General features: G+C 35.9%; 1 protein-coding gene across 8 annotated transcripts in view; it reads right to left on the reverse strand.

Annotated features, from left to right (window-relative positions):
- FUT8 (fucosyltransferase 8) overlaps window positions 1-21,278 on the reverse strand; it is a 318,121-nt gene that overhangs the window by 247,215 nt on the left and 49,628 nt on the right. For 7 of the 8 annotated variants that reach the window (XM_068543987.1, XM_068543973.1, XM_068543994.1 and 4 more), the window contains one exon: window positions 20,988-21,085. The exons of the other annotated variant lie outside the window; for it this stretch is intronic. The gene's annotated coding sequence lies outside the window, so the exon portion shown is untranslated. The remainder of the gene's footprint in view (window positions 1-20,987; window positions 21,086-21,278) is intronic. 8 annotated transcript variants of the gene reach the window in all.

Below are 21,278 nucleotides of genomic sequence, written 5' to 3' on the forward strand. Positions count from 1 at the left end.
ATGTTTGTGTTTTTCATGTTTTCTTTCCTGTAATTAATTTTCAATCTCATAGCACTGTTGTCAGAAAAGATGCTTGATGTGATTTCAATTTTCTTACATTTATCAAGGCTTGATTTGTGACCAAAGATGTGATCTATCCTGGAGAATGTTCTGTGTGCACTTGAGAAGAAAGTGTAAACTGCTGTTAACCTTATGGGAGTTCCCTTGTATGTTCTTTTTGTTTTTCCCTTGTTGCTTTCTATAATTCTTCTTTGTCTTTAATTTTTGTCATTATGTGATTACTATGTGTCTCGGTGTGTTTCTCCTTGAATTTATCCTGCCTGGCACCCTCTGTGCGTCCTGGACTTGGGTGGCTATTTCCTTTCCCATGTTAGGGAAGTTTTCAACTATAATCTCTCCAAATATTTTCTCAGGTCGTTTCTCTCTCTCTTCTCCTTCTAGGACTCACAGAATGTGAATGTTGGTGGGTTTAATGTTGTCCCAGAGGTCTCAGGCTGTCTTCATTTCTTTTCAGTCATTTTTCTTTATTCTGTTCCACAGCAGTGATTTCCACCATTCTGTCTTCCAGGACACTTATCCGTTCTTCTGCCTCAGTTATTCTGCTATTGATTCCTTCTAGTGTAGTTTTCATTTCAGTTATTGTATTGTTCATCTCTGTTTGTTTGTTCTTTAATTCTTCTAGGTCTTTGTTAAACATGTCTTGCATCTTCTCAATCTTTGCCTCCATTCTTTTTCTGAGGTCCTGGATCATCTTCACTATCATTATTCTGAATTCTTTTTCTGGAAGGTTGCCTATCTCCTCTTCATTTAGCTATTTTTCTGGGGTTTTACCTTGTTCCTTCATCTGGGACATAGTCTTCTGCCTTTTCATTTTGTCTATCTTTCTGTGATTGTGGTTTTCTTTCCACAGGCTGTAGTTCTTGCTTCTGCTGTCTGCCCTTTGGTGGATGAGGCTGTCTAAAAGGCTTATACAAGCTTCCTGATGGGAAGGACTGGTAGAGCTGGGTGTTGCTCTGGTGGGCAGAGCTCAGTAAAACTTTAATCTGCTTGTCTGCTGATGGGTGGGACTGGCTTCCCTCCCTGTTGGTTGCTTGGCCTGAGGCGACCCAGCACTGGAGCCTACAGGCTCTTTGGTGGGGCTAATGGCAGACTCCAGTAGGGCTCATGTCAAGGAGTACTTCTCAGAACTTCTGCTGCCAGTGTCCTTGTTCCCGCGGTGAGCCACAGCCACCCCCCACCTCTTCAGGAGACCCTCCAACATTAGCAGGTAGGTCTGGTTCAGTCTGCTATGGGGTCACTGCTCCTTCCCCCGGGCCCTGCTACACGCACTACTTTGTGTGTGCCCTCCAAGAGTGGAGTCTCTGTTTCCCCCAGTCCTGTCGAAGTCCTGCAGTCAAATCCCACTGGCCTTCAAAGTCTGATTCTCTGGGGATTCCTCCTCCCGTCGCCAGACCCCAGGCTGGGAAGCCTGACGTGGGGCTCAGAACCTTCACTCCAGTGGGTGGACTTTGTGGTATAAGTTTTCTCCAGTCTGTGAGTCACCCACCCAGCAGTTATGGGATTTGATTTTATTGTGATTGTGCCCCTCCTACCATCTCATTGTGGCTTCTCCCTTGTCTTTGGATGTGGCGTATCTTTTCTGGTGAGTTCCAGTGTCTTGCCGTTGATGACTGTCCAGCAGTTAGTTGTGATTCTGGTGCTCTGGCAAGAGGGAGTGAGCGCACATCCTTCTACTCCGCCATCTTGAACCAATCTCTTATTTATTCTTTCATAAGCATAATCACTGTGTGGTAAATTTCAACCCCCTCTCCCCTCAGGGAAGATTGTTTTAGTTGACATAACATTAAACTATTAATATTATGTCACATTCTTCATTAAAAGCACCATCATTGATTTAATATAGCTTTTTGGGGAGAGGGGCACACTAACATATTAACCGTACTCATCAATTTTTAGGATGTATTAAAATAAGGTGAGTATATCTTTGAAAAGAAAAAAAAACTGTAAATGAAATAGAAGCCTAGAAGAAAATCTAGACTAAGTCCTTTTCTTATTTACATTGGTAAAAGGGCAACTTAATCAAACTCTTTCACTCCGTGAAGACACAAGCAATAGCAATTCCATGAGTTTCTTCAAGTCCATTAAGGACTAAATGATTTTTCATTGCTACCAATGCAAAAAAAAGTTTGAAATCAATAACTGCAAGAGAAAAGCTTTGATGACTCTTTCCTCGTCCCTTTAGGCAATCCTCGTAACTTTACATAACTAAGTAATACAGATTTCTTTAGCAGGGCAATTAAACCCTTTGGAACTTTATTTAAGGTAACACTGTTAAGAAAATAAATACAAAACTTTCTACCATGGTATTAGTGCACTGGTCAAAGACTCAAACTTTGGCTACCAGAACTCAAAAAACTAGAGAGGCTTGCACTCTATCTTTCATGAAAATAAGGGTCCAGCTATAGATAGGAACAAAGCAGAAAACAATTTAAAGCATATTACAGTTGACCCTTGAACAACATGGGTGCACTTACACATGGATTTTTTTAAATAAATATATTGGAAAAGTTTTTGGAGATTTGCGACAATTTGAAAAAAACTCACAGATGAACTAGGCAGCTGAGAAATACCAAAAATAATTAAGAAAAAATTAGATATGAATGCATAAAATATATGTAGATACTAATCTATTTTGTAATTTACTACTATAAAATATACACAAATCCATTATAAAACGTTAAAATTTATCAAAGTTTAGGCACACAAACACAGACAGTACATGGTGCCATTCGCAGTTGAGGAAAATGTAAACAAATGTAAAGACGCGGTATTAAAGCATAACTGCATAAAATTAACTGTAGTACATACTGTATTACTACGATAATTTCGTAGCCACATCCTATTGCTATTGTGGTGAGTTCAAGTGTTGTGTGTATCCACTTAAAATGCCGTGTGACGCCAATCATCTCTGCATGAACAGTTTCTCTCTCCAGTAAATTACATATTGCAGTAAAAAGTGATCTCTCTTGTTTCTGCGTATTTTTCATAATGTTCAGTGCAGTACCATAAACCTTGAATAACACCATGGGACCCATACGAAGTGCCACTAGTGATGCTGGAAGTGCTCCCAAGAAGCAGAGAAAAGTCATGACATTACAAGAAAATGTTGAATTGCTTGATATGCATCATAGATTGAGGTCTGCAACTACCAAGGCCCGCCATTTCAAGATAAACGAATCCACTGTAAGAACCACTGTAAAAAAGAAAAGAAAATTCATGAAGTCATCGCTGCAATGAAGCCAGAAGGCACAAAAACCTTGCACTTTTTGCAAAATACCTTTTTTTTATCACATATTGAAAATTCAGCTTTTATGTGGGTGCAGGATTGCTATACCTATACCTATAGAGTCTAATATGATTTGAGAAAAATCAAAACCATTATATGACAACTTCAAGCAAAAGGAAGGTTAAGGACCTAAAGCTGGAAATTTTAATGCCAGCAAAGGATGGTTTGACAATTTTAGAAAGAAGTTTGGCTGAAAAAAATGTCAAGACAACAGGAGAAGCAGCTTCCATCAACCAAGAGGTAGCAGACGAGTTCCCAGACACCATTAAGAAAATCACTAAGGAGAAAGAATATCTGTCTGAGCAGGTTTTAAGGCAAATGAAAGAACCCTATTCTGGGGGGGGGGGGGGGGGCGGGGGAGAAAAGCCACAAAGAACATTTACTAGTAAGGAAGAGAAGTAAGCACCTGTGATCAGGACTGCCCTTATCTATAAAGGTGCTAAACCCCTAACCTTGAAGGGAAAAAATAAACACAAGCTGCCACTCTTTTGATTGCACAACAAGAAGGCCTGGACAATGAGAACCCTTTTTCTGGACTAGTTCCATTGATGCTTCGTCCCTTAAGTCAAGGAGTGCCTTGCCAGTAAGTGATTGACTTTTAAAGTTCTTTTGATATTAGACAATGCCCACGGTCACCCAGAACCCCATGAGTTCAACACCAAAGGCGTCAAAGTAGTCCACTTGCCCCCAAACACATCTCTAATAAGGACCCTTAAGGCTCATTACACACAGTCCTCTATGGAAAGGACTATCAACACGATGGAAGAGAATCCAACACATCATGAAAGTCTGAAAGGATTACACCACTGAAAATACTATCACTGTTACAGAAAAAGCCGTGAAAGCCAACAAACCCAAAACAACAAGTTCCTGCTGGAGAAAATGGTGTCCAGATGTTGTGCATGACTTCACAGGATTTATGACAAAGCCAATCAAGGAATCATGAAAGCGACTGTAAGGGATCATGAAAGAGATGGCAAAAGAAAGTTGGGGGTGGGGGGCGGTGGGTAACGAGTTTCAAGATATGGATCTTGGAGAAATTCAACAGCTAACAGACACCACACCAAGGAATTAACAGAAGATGACTTGATGGAGATAAGAGCTTCCAAACCAGTGCCAGACAATGAGAAAGAAGACAAAGAAGGAGTGCCAGAATACTACCCAAAGCAATCTACAAATTTAATGCAATCACTATCAAATTACCCATGACATTTTTCACAGAACTAGAACAAATAATCCTAAAACTTATATGGAACCATAAAACACCCAGAATTGTCAAAGCAACCCTGAGAAAAAAGAACAACACTGAAGGCATAACCCTCCCAAGACTTCAGACAATACTACAAAGCTACAGTAATCAAAACGCCATGGTACGGGCACAAAAAAACAGATATATGGATCAATGGACAGGCTAGAGAGCCCCAAAATAAATCCACACACCTATGGACAATTGATCTTCAACAAAGGAGGCAAGAATATACAACGGAGAAAAGACAGTCTCTTCATCACATGGTTTTGGGAAAGCTGGACAGCCACATTGAAATCAATGAAGTTAGAACACTCCCTCACACCATGCACAAAAATAAACTCAAAATGGCTTAAAGACTTAAATACAAGACATGGCACCATAAAATCCTAGAAGAAAACATAGGCAAAACATTCTCTGACATAAATCATAATAACATTTTCTTAGGTCAGTCTCCAAGTCAACAGAAATAAAAGCAAAAATAAACAAATGGGACATAATCAAACTTATAAGTTTTTGCACAGCAAAGAAAACCATAAACAAAATGAAAGGACAACCTATGAACTGGGGAAAAATATTTGCAAAAGATGTGACCAACAAGGGCTTGATTTCCAAAATATACAAACAGCTCATACAACTCAATAACAACAACAAAAACAAAAAACAACCCAATCAAAAACCAGGCAGAAGACCTAAAGAGATACTTCTCCAAAGAAGACATACAGATGACCAATAGATATATGAAAAAATGCTCAAGATCGCTAATTATTAGAGAAATGCAAACCAAAACTACAATGAGGTATCACCTCACATCAGTCAGAATGGCCATCATCGAAAAGTCTACAGACTTTGCTGGAGAGGGTGTGAAGAAAAGGGAACCCCTCCTACACAGTTGGTGGGACTGAAAATTGGTAGAGCCACTGTGGAAAACAGTATGGAGGTTCCTCAGAAAACTAAAAATAGAATTGCCACATGATCCAGCAATCCCTTCTTCTGGGCATATATCCAGAGAAAACTAATTTGAAAAGATATGTGCACCTCAATGTTCATAGCAGCACTGTTTACAATAGCCAAGACATGGAAGCAACCTAAATGTTCATCAACAGATGAATGAATAAAGGAGATGTGGTATATATATACACAATGGAATACCACTCAGCTGTAAGAAAGAATGAAATACTGCCATTTGCAGCAACATGGATGGACCTAGAGATTATCATACTAAGTGAAGTAAGTCAGACAAAAAGACAAATATCATATGGTATCACTTATATGTGAAATATAAAATATGATACAAATGAACTTCTTTACAAAACAGAAACAGACTCAGACATAGAAAACAAATTTATGATTAGCAAAGAGGAATGGGGGGGGACAAATTAGTAGTCTGAGATTAGCAGATACAAACAATTATATATAAAATAGATAAACAACAAGGTCCTACTGTATAGCACAGGGAACTAGATTCAATACTTGTAATAATCTATAATGGAAAAGAATATAAAAAAGAAAACTCATCTAAGGTGTATGTGTGGTCTTCCTGTGGAAAACTTAATAACTGTACAGCAAGAACTGTATGAGATTTTTTGTATCATTATCATCAACATCACCCAAGTATTCATTGTGTAGAACATCGTGCAAAACTTGTACTGAAGTGCATAGCCTATCCTTACATAGGCATAAGGTGAGTGGTATTTAAAATAAAATTAATAATGTGTTCATTTTCTTACTGTTTTGTAACTTTGCTTTCAAAGAATTACATTACCATACACCATGCCACTCTCTCATAATTGGAGAAACTGCTTATCTCCACAGGTAAGTGGGGTGTTTTTAATGTAACAATGTTTCTAATATTGTATTATGAATATGACTGAAACACTGTATGCCATAAAAATTTTATAATGATTCATTCATTAGTGTATAGGTTAGGCTACCGTGAAGCAATCGTATCAATTACACTAGGCTACCATAAAGCAATCATACTGCTGTCTCTTTGTTATCAATGCATGAACTGTTATAGCTGTAAATAAATATGAAAATGAGGGTAATTTTATTAAGTTTTTGTGAAATAGTCACTTTTTTCTCTTGAAAATCGTGCCTAAAACTTGATCTAATCTCCCATCTTAAATCTGTAAGGAATATAAAGTTGTCCCCGGTAAAAACAAGTATCATCTAGTAAAAGTAGCAGCAGCAGCAGCAGTAGTAGAAGGAACAGGAGGAGTAGGAGTAATAGCGTTAGAAATAGCATTGTACTAACAACACAGTAGTAATAGTAATGGAAGAGGTAGATGCAGTAGCAGTAGTATAGTAGTTATAGTAATATTACTAGTAAACATAATATGCCAAGAAAAATATAATTTTGCTTTGTTGATCCTGAACATGTAAAATACCAGGGTCCTTGTTAGAAGCAATAATTCTTTTTCTACAGATCCATAACTGAATGCTATGGCACACTGTAACTTAACCAGAGAAGTCTAGAGTTGAAGAAACTCTGGAGAACAGGTACTTGAATTTTAGCTTTAAAAATATCTCTGCAATCAACTCAACGGTCATCTCCTTCAAGTGCCATTCTCAAACTCCTTAATCTTCCACTCTGGGGATATCATTACTCCCTCCCTATGTTCTCAAAGCATATTTTATATGAGCACAGTTCCCTATTTGTCATAACTGTAGAGATTTCTGTCTTTCCTTTGGACTTTTGCCTCTTCAAGACTTTAATTCATATCTTATCCATGTGGTTGTCTCGGGCACTCAACAGAGTACCTGAATCACAATAAAAGTTCAATTAACAATTGTCCCTTTTAAAAAACATTCAATTATCTAGTGTATAATTTACAATGAAAATTAACTAATGGTTGCTGAGAAGTTGCTGAAGATTGTGCATAAAGAATTAGGTGGGTTCAGAATCATTAGACTCAGTAGAAGTTTCTATAAGTTTCTGTTAATACTGACTTTCCATTCAAATGACTAGACTCAATTCAACTCTAAACACAAAGTGACAGGACAGGAAAAGTCAGAAGACTACAGAGAAATCTAATAAGGAATCCTGACAAAGATGTCAAATTAAACCCACAAACAGGTAAGAAAAAATCCAATTTGTAAGTACAACATAAAATATTAAATTATTTGAGTAAAGACAATTTACAACCTAAGGGTGAGAGTCTAGAATACCAAGTTTGACATATCTAAGAGATCATTTTTATCACCTAGTTACAAATTTTCAATTTTTTCGACTAGAACTGTGTGAATCACTTTGGCAGTATAAGTCCTAAAGCATTGTTTTTTAATCATATGAGAAAAAAATCCATTTTTCAAGATCCAGTAAAAGTTAATTAGCCCTCTGGGAGAGAACATGAAATACATAAAATACTCCTTAAAAGAAAGACAGAGAAACTAAAAGAAAGAGAGACTGAGCTCTCTGAAAATCCAGGCAAGGAAATAGCACAGAGAAAAGCTAAACCAAAAGACATGGAAAAGCTAGGGCTTCCCTGATGGTGCAATGGTTAAGAATCTGCCTGCCAATGCAGGGGACATGGGTTCGAGCCCTGCTCCTGGAAGATCCCACATGCTGCAGAGCAACTAAGCCCGTGCATCACAACTACTGAGCCTGCACTCTGGAGCCCGAGTGCCACAACTACTGAAGCCCATGTGCCTAGAGCCCCTGCTCTGCAACAAGAGAAGCCACCCAGTGAGAAGCCCCGGCACCACAAGGAAGAGTAGCCCCTGCTCGCCGCTTAGCCCGTGCACAGCAACAAAGACCCAACGCAGCCAAAAATAAAAAATAAATAAATAAATTTATTAAAAAAAAAAAAAAAGACATGGAAAAGCTAAATGCACACACAGTTCATCACAGTGATAGGTCTGATCAACCTAATAATACCTTTCTCAATGAAAATATATTACTATTAAAAACACAATGATGCAGAATGAGAAAATGCACTACTAATTGCAAAAAGAAAAGCACACATTTAAAAATAAGTTATGATCACAACTATGTAAAATAATCTATACAAAAAAGGACTAGAAAGCACATACACCCACATGGTAACTATAGTCATGTTACACTGGTGGAATTAAGGGTGATTCTCTTATTTTAAGAAAAAGTTGTCTAAATTTTCTGTAACACAGTAATTTTTTAATATGAATGTTGTGCAAAAGAAAATAAAGAAAACTACATTTTATGTATAATTTAGACCAATTTCTCTTTTTATGTCTCAATTTCTGCCAAGATATCTAATACTCATGATGTCCATTAAGTTTTTTACCACATCACAGAAAATTTAAGGATTAACATTACCCTATTTACTCATAAAAATAATTAGTGAGCAATGTACTAATTAAATGAAGACACCCAGTCTAAATAGGTCAGCCAATTAATTGGTTCCATAAACAAAGTATCAGCACAAGATTTTAATAACCACTCTTAGCATCATCAGTATATTTATCAGAGTGCAAATTAGTGTAATTTGACATGACCCTATTCCCAAACAGGCTGTAAAAATCTGGTATTTTTTGTAAGGTATACACATATAAAAATGAAACTTTGACTATCAACGTAGGAAACAAAGGTGGCTGTCGCCCCCAAATACACTTGCCAACAGAATAACAGTAAATGGGCTAAGAACGAGCCATCTCACCAATAACGAAAGTCAGTCCTAGTATCAACTTCCCTCTGGAAAAGTTCTATACTCGTTCTTGCAAATTACAATGCATGACCTCAAAATGTACAAACCTGATGCCAGAAGTAAATCACATTCCAAATGAGTAATACCGCCAAATCAGACAAAAGGTTTTGTACCAAGTCTTTACCATTACGAAACTGTGGAAAAGATTCAAAACTAATCTTCAATCAGGTCCAGCACGTAAAGAACTTGGAATTCATCAACCTTGTCCTTACAACAATAAAAAAGCTGAAAAGAAAAAAAGATAATCAACCACTCTTCTTAAATCTGTCAGGGAATTGAAGCCCTAGAGCAAACCTCTACCTTGAAAACTAGAGAGAGAGAGACAGGTAGATACAGAGAATAGCAGTGTGCAAGAAGCAAAAGCCCAGGAAGATAAACCCTCAGATAGAGCCAGTACTAGTAGGAACACTTTAAACAGTAAATGACGAATTGCTGGAGACTCAGTGTAGCCTAGCTTAGAAGGAAAACCTGTGAGGGGACTCAGTCTTTGAAAGGTCCCAACAGTTTCTTGAGTTTTACCTCCAGGAGCCCTACCATGTTTTCAACTGTGATAATCTGAGAAAAATCTCTTTGTTTCCAGCAGGGGGAGGGGAAAAGTAATCATTTTAAAATATACTCAGAGCTCTCTGTTCTTCTTAAAAAGGACTGCCTGTAAAAAAAACAAAAAAAACCTATTTTAACAGAGCCTAACATACCAGGACTTTAAAGTGTCTAGCCAACCTGGGATAAAGGAAGTACCTAATTCCAGCTCCCTCTACCCTTCAAACAGGGGAAGAGATACCCAAATCAGGCTTAAAAAACTGAGACCTAATCACAGTACTACAGAACTCCCACCACCTTACCTCCACATCAATACAACTCCTGTACAATAACAGAGGATTACAGGTAAAGGAACTTCAAGTTTGAGACCCTATTTAAGGATTCTCTATGTAACCCAAAGACAACACAGCAGACCAAAACAAGGACACTACAAGAAATATTAGCCTCTGACACCACAGCTACAGCAAATAGTAAATGCAGCCTAACTCCTAGTCAGATAAACATAAAAAGTCACACTAAAGGCCTATTTACCTCCTTTTTTTTTTTTTTTTAAACTTACTAGGTTGTTTTGTTGTTTTTTTTTTTTTTTTTTTTTATGGCTGTTTTGGGTCTTCGTTTCTGTGCGAGGGCTCTTCTCTAGTTGTGGCAAGTGGAGGCCACTCTTCATCGCGCTGCGCGGGCCTCTCATTATCGCGGCCTCTCTTGTTGTGGAGCACAGGCTCCAGACGTGCAGGCTCAGTAATTGTGGCTCACGGGCCTAGTTGCTCCACGGCATGTGGGATCTTCCCAGACCAGGGCTTGAACCCGTGTCTCCTGCATTGGCAGGCAGATTCTCAACCACTGCGCCACCAGGGAAGCCCCTACCTCCTCTTTTTTATCTAATATATCATGTCTGGATATCAACAAAAAAATTACAAAGCATTGTAAAGGCAAAAAACACAATCTGAAGAAACAAAGCATGCCTCAAAACCAGACTCATATACAGCAGAGGTTTTAGAATTATCACTGGGTTAAAAATAGCTATGGTAAATATGCAAGGGGCTCTAATGGAAAAAGTGAACAACATGTAAGAACAAATGGGTAATACAAGCAGAGATATGGAAACTCTAAGAAAAGATCAAAAAGAAATGTTACAAATCAACAACACTATAACAGAAAAAGAATCTCTTCGGTAATATGACACCAAACCAGATGCAGGAAGCTCAGGGTACATCAAGCAGGATAAATACTAAAATACTTACACCCAGGCATATCATAATAAAACTACAGAAGAATAGATGAGAAAATCTGAAAACAATCAAGAAAAAAAAACAGAGAGAAGGAAAAATAAACCTACCTAGAGAGGAGCAAAATAAGAATTACATTGAACTTCTCTTCAGAAACCATGCAAGCAAAATGAGTAGAGTGAAATACTGAGTGTTAAAAGAAAAAACCACCAACCTAGAATTCTGTATTCAGCAAAATTATCCTTCAAAAGTGAAAAAGAAATACTTTCTCTGACAAACAAAAATTGAGAGAACTGAAAACCTACTGACCTGCCTTGCAAGAAATGTTAAAAGAAGTTCTTCAGACAGAAAGAAAATTACATAGGTCAGAAACATGGATTACATAAAGAAATGACGAGCATAAGAGAAGGAATATATAAAGGTAAAATTAAATCTCTTATTTTTCTTATTCTTAATCTAACAGACAATGTGTTCAAAGCAATATATTTTGTGATCACAGCTTATAGATAAATTAAATGAATGACAGAAATGCTATAAGGCATGTGAGAGAGGAATTGGGAATACTCTGTTATAAGGTACTTGTAGTATCCATGAAGCAGTGCAGTGTTATTTGAAAATGAACTTGGATTAGCTATAAATGTATAACTGCAAACTCTGAGCAACCACTAAAAAAAAAGTTTTTTAAGAAATATAATGATATACTAAGATAGGATAGAAAATGGAACAATATAAAATGCTCAATTAAAATGAGAGAAAGCAGAAACAGACTGGAAGACCAAAATAAAGAAAAAAGAAACCAAAAACCCAAGAACAAGAGCAAGGAATAGAAAACAGTTAAAAATATGGTAAATATTAATTCAAGTATATCAATAATTACTTTAAATGTCAGTGACCTAAATATACCAATTAGAGTGAAGCAAAAGACAAGACCTAACTATAGGCTGTCTGCAAGAAACCCACTTATAAAGGCATAGATATATTAAAGGAAAAGGGATGACGTAAGATACACTATGCTAACACTAATCAAAAGAAAACTAGAGTAGCTATATTAATTTCAGAAAGAGCTGACTTCAAAGCAAGGAAAATTTCCAGCAATAAGGAGGAACAGTATATAATGATAGAGGGTCAATTCTCCAAGAAGATATAACTATCCTTATACACATGCAGCTAACAACAGAACAAAATACTCGAGGTAAAAACTAGTAGGACTGCAAAAAGAAATATATAAATTCACTATTATATTTGGAGATTTCAATACCCCTCTATGAGTAACTGACAGAACCAATAGGCCAAAAATCAGTAAGAATATCATAGAACTGAATAGCACCATCAATCAACTGGATCTAATTGACATCTATAGACTACTTCATCCAACAACAGCAGAATACACATTCTTCTCAAGGTCAAAGGGAACATTCACCAAGACAGACTACATTCTGGACCAGGAAACACATCTTAACAAATTTAAAATAACACATTATATGAACTATGCTCTCAGACCACAATAAAATTAAACTAGAAAATAATAACAGAAGATAGCCAGAAAATCCCCAAATATTTGGAGATTAACAACATACACAAATAATACAAGAGTCAAACAAAGTGCTGAGGAATTTTTAAAAAATTTTTTTAACTAAATAAAAATGAAAACAAAGCATCAAAATTTGTGGGATACAGCAAATGCCATACTACATTTTCTATCTGAGAGAGAAACATATAACACTGGATGCATATATTTAAATAGAAGAAAGCTAAAGTCAATCACCCAAGTTTCTGCCTTAGGAAACTAGAAAAAGAAGAACAAATTAAGTTCAATATAAGCAGCAGAAAAGAAATAATAAAAATCAGAGCAGAAATCGGTGAAATTGGAAACAGGTAAACAGTAGAGAAAATCAACAAAACTAAAAGCTGATTCTTTGAAGAGATCAACAAAATGAATAAACCCCTAGCCAAGCTTCCCAAGGAGAAAAGGAAAAAAGAAGCAAATTACTAATATCAGATATGAAAGAGGGGCCATCACTAGCAATCCTATAAACATTAAAATGATAATAAAGAAATATTATGAATAGCTCTATGCCCATAAATTTGCTAACTTAGAAGAAATGGACCAATTCTTTGAAAGACACAATCTACCAAAGCACACACAAGGAGAAATAGATCATCTGAATAGGCCTGTATTGATCAAAGAAACCGAATAAACAATCATCTTCCTATAGAATACTGTAAGTCGATTATACTTCAAGAAAAAATAAAGAAAAGAAAAAAAAGGAAAAAATGTGTTCAACATGGTTTTTCCTTCCTTCCTTCCTTTTTTTCTATGGAGCTGCAGGAGTAGCTGGGGAGGAGGGGAAGGGATTCCTCTAGGTTCTCAAGCATCTATAAATCAAAAAAATAAACACTACATAGAAAGTGAAGACTGTGAACCATAAAAGAAATCAAGTACATCCATACCCTACATCATGCTCACTTCAGAAAAGGTTATTTCATTTTCTGAACTCAGCTGAGACAGTGCAGCAACACATTCTTCTAACTTTAAATGAATTAACTGACCTGAAGAATGTCTCCCTTCTAAATACAATATTCAAACTGAAAAATAAAATATGTAAGTCAGAGAGATGGGCTAATTCCATGTTTACCTAATATCTTCATTAATGATCTTCACCCAAGTAAACAAAGCATAAATTAAGTCAGAATACATTCACAAGTCAGAATCTATCAGATCAGCACTTAAAGCATTCTATTTCTTTTTTCAATTTTTTCACTCCAACAAAATGAATAGCAATATGGTATATAGCAGACACTCAACAATTACAGAACTTTAGAATCTGAGAGCTAGAAAGGCCCTCAGAGATCCATTCCTCTTCTCTTCTTCCAGACCTCCCATTTTACCCATTGAGAAACTAAAAGCTGAAAAAGACAGTAACTTTCCCAAGCTAGTTAACAGCAGGACAGAAACTAGAACCAAGGCACCTTGATTTCCACATTGGTATTCTTTTCACTACACATCATGCTGTTGTCAAGAACTCTGAGGAGCCTGAGATTCCTACATGCAAGCTAAGCAATCGGCCATGACAGTTTCATGGATACTGAGAACCAAAACCATCTAGCCACACACAGATTGAACACTGAGGAACACTGAGGATCGAAACCATATACTCCTTGTACTGCACTGAATACTGTCCCCCCAAAATTTATAAACACTGGAACATGTGAATTTGACCTTATTTGGACATAGGGTGTTTGCAGATGTCATCAAGGTAACATGAGGTCATACTGGATTAGGGTGGGCCCTAATCCAATGACTGGCATCCTTATAAAAAGAGGGAAATTTGGACACAGATACAGAGGGAAGATCACCATGTGAAGATGGAAGTAGAGATTAAAGTTATGTTGCCACAAGCCAAGAAACACCAAGGCCTGCTTAAAATTACCAGAAGCTAACAGAGAGATGAAAGAATTCTTCCCCTAGAGGCTATTATTTTAAGCCACTAATTGTGTGGTAATTTGTTATAGCATCCCTAGGAAACTCATACACCTACACACACACACATCTTTCTGTGTACATTAGCCTGACTTTACTAGTCCAATGCCTTCATTAGCATACTCTACTATTCCAGGAGATTCTTGCAGGGACATAACTTGATTGTTCATTACAGAAGCTTCAGGAAAGACTCATCAACTCTTCAACAGAAAGCATCAACAGTTTTTAAAATCCTTGCATTGCTGTTTTGACCAATTCTACTGTAAATTGTTATATCATGATACTTATTCAATCTTAATCAAGCCCGATCACCACCACTGCAAACTCAAATTAAATCAAACTTCAAATTTTAAAATTTTTACCTTGACTTTGCCCCTCTAAGGCACTACCAAAGTTCTGTCAAGGTGGTGTTCTCCTTTACTGCAGTAAGCAATAAACTCAGCTTTGTTTTATCAGTAGGTTGTGTTAATGATATTTGGTGAGCCAGCATCAGATAATCCTGGCAGAAAATATGACACTCCTGGGTCACAGACAAAGAAAAGTTTACTACTCAAAACAATAGCAGTAGCCAGTGTATCATCTTTTGCATTGGTTCCCAAAGCTCTAATCCCTAAAGGGCAATACAAGGAGAGCCAGGTGATGCCTGCACACACAGTGAGTTACATTACAGGAGAAGAAAGCTGAAGCTTATGAAACACCAATATTTTAAAGGAGTTGCAAGCAAATGTACCCCACCTACTCCCCAGAGGGATTATCTTGACTATCCTGGACAGCAAGGAAATCTGCCTTCTGTCCTTATGGTAATACTATTTCTATCTTCCCAGGCTGTTTGCTATGCAAATTTCCTTGAGAAGATTGCCCCCAACAAAAGCTGCCAATGCCTCTGCTCAGAAGATGTGCTGAAGCACAAGAGACTCATGGCGAATCATCTCCCAATAGGTGTCTCCTCTGTCCTAAGGGGCTAAAGATACTAACTTCAGGATGAAGTTAGTGTAATACAATGAGTAGAAAATGTTCCAGGAAGAAAAAAAAATTAGAGCAAAGAGGTATACTTCCTGTATAACTTAAAACCACTTTGAGTCTCTTAAACATGGCTTTAACTCTCTTAACATGGCTTTACATCAAATATCCAAAAGTAAATAATTATATGTTTGATTCCTATTTTTATTTTAAATTATTCCATTTCTAAAACATAGAACAAGTTTTTGAACTTGTATATTGAACAAGTTTTTTTTTGCTAATTTTCTAGGCTTAGTAGTGCTCATGAAAAAAAAAAAAAGAAAACTGTTTGGTATTTCTGAACTTCACCAATTATACCTGTAAATATGATTATTAAATGAAATCCTCCAGAGCTGAATATAATTCACATTTTAGGGTCCTTAGATTTTAAACAAGAAATCTAAGGTCCATATCTATCTAAAGTTTGTAAAAATTTGGGTCTTATTTAAATATTATACATTTTGAATTAAGCCAAATAAAAATTTTTGAGGCTGTTGAAAATAAAAAATAATTTCTTAGATTTTTCTAGTTATATATTCAATATTAGCATATTTTTTGCATCTGTTTGAAAATTAAGATCATATCTCATACCATTTCAATAGTAACCTGTTTTAACTTAAAATCAATTGAAAAAGAAATTAAAACTGAGTTTTGTAAATCAACAATTTTAAATTGAGCAATTTAACTTTATTCCAACCCTAAGATCAAGCAATGATCCCATGAGGAAGAGAGGCAGGATGATGAGTAAAATGAGCACTACATAACATGTCTCCAGCTATCTGTGTGACTAAAAGCATATCACCTCACCTCTCTAGGTCTCCATTTTCCTATTTACAAAAGAACAAAAGGCATTAGACTAAATGTTCAAGGTCAATTTTGCTTAAGAGTTCTATAAAGAGTACAGCTCTCACAGTTCTGATTCTATTTTCTCATGATTTCAGAAAACTGACTTCCTACTTCTTGCCCTGACAATCTTGAAGAATCCATGGATGAAATGTGCTCTAGTGAACTCAAAGTAGCCCACTAATGGGTGGGACTAAGTCATTCGTTGCTGTAGGAATACTTACTTCAGAAAGCACCAAAATCTAAAATGATCCTCGCCATCAAGAAGTTCAATCTTCTATTTGAGAACTCAGAAGTAAGTATGTACGTGAAATTCTAATAAACTTTAGGAAATATATGATATTTGTCTTAAAAATTTATTCCATGCTCTTTGGCAAATGGAATCTGTATTGCCAGATGCTAGTTATTCATCCCTTTTCTAATATTTAGCCTTCAGTAATATTTTTGATGTTGTATTATAAAGTTATGCCAATTGACTTTTCACACCCAACCTTTGTCCTCTTTACGTACATTTTTAAAATTCTTATAAATACTTGTCTTTTCTAAACAGGTGACTCTTGGAGCTACCTGTATTGTGAGGGTTAACTATATAAAAACCTGTAGATTTCTGATCTAACTGTATACTCAAGAAAGCTACCTGATTTTTCAATAATCAGGAAACACCATAAGTTTCAATATACCCTTGTCTAATAATTTTGCATCACCTCTCTTTCTTTACTCAAAATGAACATAAATTTTAGGTATCTTCCCCTACCCACAAGATCTGTTAAATTTTTTCTAGCTTACTTTTAATGACATTTTTAAAAAGAAATGCAACCCCAACCCAAAAAGGCAACAAATCATCATGGTCTCTTAATAACAACAACAAAAAGTAACATTCTTTTAATAAAGAATATATAATCAGGGCTTCCTTGGTGGCGCGGTGGTTAAGAATCCGCCGGTCAATGCAGGGGACATGGGTTCAAGCCCTGGTCTGGGAAGATCCCAAATGCCACAGAGCAACTAGGCCCGTGCGCCACAACTACTGAAGGCTGCGTGCTCTAGGGCCCACGTGCTGCAACTACTGGGCCCACGTGCCGCAACCACTGAGCCCACGTGTCACAACTACTGAAGCCCACATGCCTAGAGCCTGTGCTCTGCAACAAGAAAAGCCACCGCAATGAGAAGCCTGCACACGGCAACGAAGAGTAGCCCCCACTTGCCTCAACTAGAGAAAGCACACGCATAGCAATAAAGACCCAACGCACCCAAAAATAAATAAAATTAAATTTAAAAAAAATATTAAAAAAAAAGAATATATAATCACATTTTTATTTTAAAATTTATGGCCCCATAGTAAACAGTGGAACTTATTCCTGAATTGTAAGGAGAGTATAACATACAAAAATTAATGTATTGGGTTGGCCAGAAAGTTCATTCAAGTTTAAGTAAAAATAAAAGAAACATTTTTCATTTTCACCAAGAACTTTATTGAACAACATATTCATTAACCAAGAGAACTCTTTGGCCAACCCAATAATATACCACATCAACAAAATAAAGGAAAAACTCACACGATCATCTTGATGCATAAAAAGCTTTTGACAAAATACAACATCCTTTCATGATAAAAACACTCAACTAAATAGGAATAGAAGGAAATTACCTTAAAATAATAAAAGCCATGTATGAAAAACCCACAGCAAACATCATACTCAATGGTCAAAGACTGAAAGCTCTTCCTCTAAGATCAGGAACAAGGTAAGGATGCCCACTTTCACCACTTCTATTCGATATAGTACTGAAAGCTCTAGCCAGAGCAATTAGGTAAAAAAAAAAAGAATACAAGGCATTCAAACTGAAAAGGACAAAGTAAAATTATCTCTGTTTGCAGATAATGTGATCTTATATGTAGAAAACCCTAAAGACTCCACCAAAAACAGCTGTTAGAACTGATAAATGAATTCAGCAAAGTAGAAGGATACAAAGCCAAAGACAAAACTCAGTTGCATTTCTATACACAATGAACAATCTGAAAAGGAAATTACAAGAATAATTCTATCTACAGTAGCATAAAAAAGAATAAAATACTTAGGAAATAACTTAACCAAGGAGGTGAGAGATTTGTACAATGAAAACTACAAAATATTGCTGAAAGAAATTAAAGAAGACATAAATAAATGGAAACACATCTATGGTCATATACTGAAAGACTTAATATTGCTAAAATGTCAATACTACCCAGAGCAATCTACAGATTCAATGCAATGCTTATATCGAAATCCCAGTGACTTCTGTACAAATAGAGAAAAACCTATCCTAAAATTCACATGGAATCTCAAGGGACCCTGAATAGCCAAGACAATCTTGAAAAAGAACAGAAAAACTGGAGGATTCACACTTCCTGATTTCCAAATTTTACTACAAAGCTATAGAAAACAAAATAGTGTAGCAATGGCATAAAGACAGAAACAGAGAGCTTAGAAGTAAACTCTCATACATATGGTCAAATGATTTTTGATAAGGGTGTTAAGACCATTCAATGAGAAAAAAGAACAGTCTTTTGAACAAATGGTGCTGGGAAAACTGGATATGCACATACCTAATATCATATACAAAAATTAACTCAAAATGGATAAGTACCTAAATGTAAGACCTGAAACAATAAAACTCTTAGAAGAAACAAAAGGGCAAAAGCATCATGACACTGAATTTAAGAATAATTTCTTGGATGGGGGACACCAAAGACACACATAAAAAAAGTGAAAAACAAATTTGATTTCATGAAAATTAAAAATTTGGGGCATCGTAAGATACTACCCACAGAGTAAAAAGGCAACTCACAGAATAGGAGAAAATACTTGCAAGTCATATATCTGATAAGAGATTATTAACCAGAATATGTAAGAACTCCTAAAAATCAACACAACAGCAAAAACCCAGCACGACTCAAAACTGGAAAAAGGACTTGAAAAGACATTTCTCCAAAGAAGATATATAAATTACCAATATGAAATGCCATGAAAAGATGCTCAATGTCACCAATCATTAGGGAAATGCAAATGAAAACTATAGTGTGATACCACCTATTAAGATGGCTACTTTAAAAAATAAATAAATAATAAATAGAGAGATAAATAAATAAACAAACAAACAGAAAATAATAAGCATTGGCAAGGATGTGGAGAAGTTGGAACCCCTGTGTATTACTAGTGGAAATGTAAAATAGTACAGCTCCTGTGGAAAACAGTATGGTGGTTTCTCAAAAAATTAAAAACAGAATTATCATATGATGCAGCAATTTCACTTCTGAGTATATACACAAAAAGAAATGAAAGCAGGGTCTTGAAGAGATCTTTGTACACTCATGTTCATAGCCGCATTATTCACAGTAGCTAAAACATGGAAGCAACTCAGCTATCCATCAACTGATGAGTGGATAAAAAAATGTGGTATATACATATAATGAAATATCATTTAACCTTAAAAAGGAAAGAAATTCTGCAATATGCTACAAACAGGTGAACCTTGAGCACATTATGCTAAGTGAAATAAGTCAGTCACAAAAAGACAAATACTATATAATTCCACTCATATAAAGTACTTAGAGTAGTCAAAACCATAAAGTATCATGGTGGTTGCCAGGGGTTAGGGGGAGCAGAGAATGGAGAGTTACTATTTAATGGGTATAGAGTTTCAGTTTTACAAGATGAAAAGTTATGGGGATGGATGGTGGTGATGGCTGTACAACAGTGTGAATGTATTTAACACCACTGAACTGTACATTTAAAAATGGTTAAGAAGGTACATTTTACGTGCATTTTATCAAAGGGAAAAAAAAGAAAAAATAGTATGACTGCAATAATCACCAAAAACTAGAAACTCCCCAATGTCCATCAGACGGTGAATGGATAAACTAACAGCAGTATATCCATACAATAGAACACTACTCAGCAATAAAAAAGAATGAACTACTGGTACACACAACAAGGGTGAATCCAAATGCATTATGCTAAGTGAAAGAAGCCAGATTTTAAAAGCTACACACTAAATGATTTCACTTAAATGATATACTGGGAAAAGTAAACAACAAGGACAAAAAACAGATCTGTGATTGCTAGGGATTGAGGTGGAGAGAGAGTTTGAATACAAAAAGGCAACATGAGTGAATCTAAAAGATTATGGTAAAGAATATACATTTATCAAAACTCACAGACTGAACAAAAAAACAAATAAATAAAAATTTGAGTGTATAAATGAAATACGAACAAGAACGAAACTTTTAAAAGCTACTAAAAATTTCAAAAAATTTTAAGATGAGCTGTTTATTTCAGCACCAAATATGCCACACAACGATGCCAAAAGTACAGTGTACCATATTCAGCCACAACTTGTTTTATCTAGCCCTTACTTTAAAGTAAAAAACTATCAAATAGGAAATAAAATATTTTTCCATTTTATACACTGCAGATTGTACATAGTAGGTAGCACAGTAGGTACATAATTCAATAGAGTTTAGATTGACTTTGCCCTTCTACTTCACTGGTACATACATATGTAGCTTTAAATACAAAATTATCCATTTCTCAAAATATTAACATATAATTGGAACAAAGAAGTACTGCCCACAAAATCTACTAACCTGAATTTGATCAGCTAATCAATGAAGGCAATAGAGCCCTTTATTGTGAATGGAAACACCATCAGGGTCATGGGTGCTCTCTTAGCAAAAGCAGCAACCTAGAACAAATAAACAAACAAACAAAATATATATATATATACATGAACTTCAGCCCCACTCAAACTTCAGTTACCATTATTAATACTTTTTTTTTAAGTCCCTTTTTTTTCCCCTTATGTAGCCAGTCATAACATGTAAAAATTTTACATATTCACTTATTCTGAGAGCTGTGCCTTTCAAATCCCAATAAGG

The sequence above is a fragment of the Eschrichtius robustus genome, chromosome 1 (assembly GCF_028021215.1).
Source record: "Eschrichtius robustus isolate mEscRob2 chromosome 1, mEscRob2.pri, whole genome shotgun sequence".
In the NCBI taxonomy this organism is placed as follows: Eukaryota; Metazoa; Chordata; class Mammalia; order Artiodactyla; family Eschrichtiidae; genus Eschrichtius; species Eschrichtius robustus.